This window comes from Mirounga angustirostris, unplaced genomic scaffold, assembly GCF_029215605.1.
Source record: "Mirounga angustirostris isolate CCGP_5_RB_7025 unplaced genomic scaffold, mMirAng1.0.hap1 SCAF_5, whole genome shotgun sequence".
NCBI lineage: Eukaryota > Metazoa > Chordata > Mammalia > Carnivora > Phocidae > Mirounga > Mirounga angustirostris.
The window spans coordinates 7,242,763-7,247,715 of NW_026991713.1; positions in this window are offsets into that span (position 1 = coordinate 7,242,763).

Here is a 4,953-nt window from a genome sequence, read left to right on the forward strand (position 1 = left end):
GTGTGAGTCTTGGTATGTATCCAGCTAATACCTGAAGGAAGAACTGCTTAGCATTATTAGAATGGTTACACAGACTTTTTACCGAGAAGGTGTGGAAAAGCCATTACCTCCGTTTCTTTCTAGTCGCCCAGTGTCTTGTACAGACTCGATCACTGAGGTGTTGCTCTCAGGCTACAAAGGGTTTCTCAGCCACAGCACTGCTGATGTTTTGGGGCAGCCCTGTCTGCTGCTGAATGTTCAGCAGCATCTCTGGCCTTTACCCACCAGATGTCAGGAGCAATCCCCCACCCCCAAGACATTGCCAGATGTTCCCTGGTGGCAAAGTCACCCCTAGCTGAGAACTGTTGCAGAATTAGGGCTCCTAGTAGCCTTTGGCACATGCTAGAGAGTTGCGGGGGGGGTGATGACTGAAGCCACTGCCACCTCACCTGCCTCTTCTGTTATCTTAGGGTAAGCGCCGTGAGATCCACGTACCTCAGCAAGAGAAGTTTCCTGCCGAAGTACAGATAACTGGATACCATAATGGTCGGATGAGTGAGATTTTATTTAGTGTCCTTTCAGCCAGTTTGGGAGCATATGCAGGAAACCTGGAAACCAGCCTGTCCTGCTAAGGCCGTTCTGTACCTGCTGGGCGAGTCCTTTCTCCCGGCTCACTCCAGTATTCATACCCCCACCCCACCCCAAGCAGTTTTATATTTGTGGAGGGTGGAGTTTCAGGTGCTTACTGTCTTTTGTTGTGTATGAACATTTATAATCATACTTTAAAGACATAATTTAGGGGATGCAGAAAGATCAAGAAGTCCAATCTCCACCTAGGTGGACACTGGGCCATCTCCACTTGAGCCCTAAGAAGTGCGGTGGGGCAGGGGCTCCTGGGATCTTCACCCCTAGTGCCCAGTTGCCTCTAGAGTGTTAGCCTAGTCACCACGGCCCCATCGTAAGCCTTCAAAGGGCAGGGTGTCCATCTATGATCCTCCAAAAAAAACTGGCTCTTTTCCCTGCTCCTAGTGGCCTCCATTGCCTGTCCTGTGTCTGCCTCTCCACCATGTTCTGTCTTTGCTCTGTTTCACATTTGGTTTCTCGAACACTCCAAACCTACTTTCTTCTCATATTTGGTGTTCCTTTACTGCACTGGGGGCTTTCTCCTCATGCCAGTCTTAACTCAAGTATCACTTCTGTAGGGCCTGAGGTACAAACTACCTCATCTCTCTTTCCCCCAGCGCTGTGACATTTGATTTTTAACTTGTCCTTAACTAATCTCGGAGGTGGTTTTCTGATCATTGCCCTCATGAGAGAGCAGGAACTTGTGTGATGTCCTAGCACCTGCGGAGCTGCCCTAACATGGATGCTCCGAAAGTGGAGAATGATAATTCCTAAAGCCTAGACACGCAAGCAAGGACATCTAGTAATTTCCATCCAGCCATCTATGAAGTTGGTTGCAGAATTTTGCATAAAAACATTTTGGAGAGAGTCCAGGGGCTTTCATCGGGTCTGAAAGGGTCCTCTGACCTCACACACTGGTTAGGAACTTCTGTTTTAGAATAAGTTTCCTGAGAGGACCCATGATTAAGGAATGTTCTTATATTTGCAATAATGACCTTACTAAAGGTCATTTGTAGTATGTTAAGTACTAAACAAAAACTGATGGGGAAGGAAGGGGAGCTTGTTCTAGACACTTAGTATCCCCGAGTCCCTCTCGATGTCAGCTAAGTTACATTTTGAAAAATCAGGTATGTGCCTCTGACTTGAGCAGACATATCTGCCTACAGTGGGGGTCAGGGGTGGGTGGGTATAATTGCTTGTCCTCTTCTGAAGGAAGAAAAAGAAAGTAGCAAGTCAGTATTTTCCATGATGTCCTAAGGCAGCCAGCCTCCAAGATGGCCCCCAGGGATCCTCACCTCCGGAAATTCATGCCCTTGCGCAGTCTCAGCCCACACCAACTCGGAGCTGGCCTGCATGACCAACATGGTGGAATGATGTGTGACTTCCAAGCTCCATAAAAGACATTATAGCTTCTGCCTTCATGTCTTTGGATCCCTGGCTACGAGGGAAGTCACAGCCATGTCATGAAGTCTTTTAGGCAACCTGTGAAGAGTTCCGAAGGCTTCTAGCCAACAGCTAGCATTAACTGCCAGCCATGGCAGTGAGCCTGTCTCATCTGTACTCACAGGATCTTAATTTGTAGGTGACTACAAATTGAAGGAGAGGAGAGGTCGATGCCATCGGAAGAATTTACTACTTCTATTTCCCAAGAGAAGGGGGCATGCCACACCACACAGGGCCACAGGGGAAGCACCCAGGATTTGGTCAGGTGGTAGAAGCCAGAGCAAGGGGAAAGCTTAGGCCACAGTCTTTACGGGGGTTTCTGTGGCAAAGGCAAGGCAGGGCAGGGTAAAACAGCTTAGGATTCACTAGTCTGAACAATTCCAGTGGGCTCTGGGCTATAAGAGTGGTTTCGAGTTGCCTAGTGATTTAGGGCAGGGACAATGTTGGTAAGGTCTCTGGCTTGCATGAGAGGCATGCTGGCAAATACACTGTTAACTGTGTTCAGGAACTAGCTAGCTTTGAGAGGGGCAGTCTTTCCCCAGGCCTATAAGCACCCCCCGTCCCAGATGTCAAAACAAGATACAGAAAATTAAAAACAAGATCAATCAGCCTTCTTGTAAGTGGATCCTCCAGCCTCGGGCAAGCTTTCAGAGGACTGCAGGCCTGACCAACATCTTGAATGCAACCTCATGATTGACTTCAAGCCAGCCTATCCGCTCCCCAGTTCCTTACACACTGAAATGGTGAGAAACAGTAAGTGTCCTTTGTTTTTAAGCCAAGTTTTGGGCTGATTTGTTACATAGCAACAGACAACTAAGGTTGTGGGGGCTGTCTGGTCAACACAGCAATAAATAGGGCCACGTCAAAACTGTAGGGTCATGCAGAACACCGGAGACACTGGCAGGGCCCACAAGGGAAATGTCCCCAGCTACTTCGGAGTGGCCAGAAGTAAATCCCACGTGGGACTGGTTTTCATAGGTGATGCAGTCAGTTACAATAAGGATTATCGCACATTCAGGGACAGTTTGGGCTCAAACTAGAAAGCTGGATAGTCGTCTAGCTGAGTATATCAGGTGCGTGTTTTCCCCCCTATACGGATTTGAGGCTGGAATTTCTGGATGACGGGGAGGGAGAGAAAGAGGATGACTAATCTCTCCCCTGAGTTCGTGGTCCTGCCTTGCTTTTCTTCTAATATTTTAATAAGACATTAAAACAAGACATACGAGATGTTCCCTCTGCATCTGGCCCGGGGATATAAACACATACGCGCATACGTCTGCTTGCTGTAGCAATTCGTGCTCCCCGAATTCGTGCTCCCCGGCGGCTGCTCACCACCTGCCCAGGCTGCCGGCCACTCGGGGAGGATGCGCTGACCTCACCCTTATCATTCTTATTATAAATATGAGGAAACTGTGGCTCGAAAATGCCAGGTAAATTGCCCACGCTCACTTGTATGTATGTGAGGGAGCCAAGATGCACATTTACTAAATCTGACTTAGGAGCTTACAAAGCCCAACCAAATTACGCTTTGGTTATGTTTCTTCTCTCCTGGAGGATCAACAGCAGACAAGGCAAGGTCATTAATTCAGAGAGAGAGATCATACCACTGCTGTGTATCACAGACCTCGGATGGTTATTTTTCTAACATCACACTACCTTGAGCTCTTTCATTCTCAACACTTTGTAAATAGAACTGAGGGAAAGGAGCCTGGACTTGGGTAAGCTCCCCTTAGGAGTGCGTAGAAAAGCCTGGAACTCACTCTAGGGCTCCTCATCACTAGCCAGGAAATCCAGCGTTTAAAACAAAGGCCCAGCAATGATACTCATTCTTACTCTCCTACTCGTGACTAGCCTGATTCGAATCTTTGTAGTATTAGTAACGTCCCCTAGAACCTAGGGTTTCCAAGCATGCTGCATTTAAGAGGGATGGTCTAATTTCTGAATAAGAATGACACTATATTAAATGACTTCACATTATCTTGCTGTGTCCTCAAAAGCATCTCTTCTAACTGGGGAATTAACTTCCCTCTCCCCCAGATAAAGAAAGCCAAACAAGAACATAACATCTGCTTTCCAAGTAAAAACAAAACAAAAAACCTTATAATACTCAAAGAACAAAGAATCTAAAACCAAAAATCTCTTTACAAGAGTAATTTGACCCTTTCTATGTCTCATGAGATGCCCATTCTGGTCCTGAAAGACACAGGACCTACAAACTCTGAATCTCAAGCCATCCTTGGAAGATGCAAACCCTTCCAGATGCTTTCCTTCCTTCTCTCAGGCTAATTCTTCAAAAGCAGCAGAGCAGAAAGAGCAGGAAAGGGACAGGGAGGATAGAAGAGGAATGGCGTGGGGGGGGGAAAGGGGACACAAAGAGAAAGACACCCTACCCTGCTCCTCCTCCCTCTTTCCTAATACCTCTCCTCATCTTCCTACAGCTCCCCTGAAAAGTAGGAGGAATAACTCATTTCACTTACGCTGGAACTGAAATTCTCAGGGCAACAGAAAATGTACATATCTTCATATACCTGAATGTCACATTAAGATGAACGCAGCATGAAGGGGGCTATTTACTGATGAAGCAAATGGTACCAGGATTAGAAATGTTAAATACTTATTGCTCTGGAAATCTGAACTTTAGATCTATATTAAGACGCAATGAAAGGGAAAACAGGTGGGAGGCCAGAGGATGGGTGACTAACTATTACTAGGGCTTGTCATTCCTGAAGTATGTCCACCTGTCCTTAACTGTCACATTCTCCCCCGCCTTCGCTGATACTTGTTTCCATTATGATGAGGATATGTTCCTAATGGGAGAGAAAATTAAGCTAATAGCCAATGGCAAGTGATCTTCGGATGTGAGGCAGACACGTCTTTCTTCGTCACACTAAAGAACAGTATACAGTA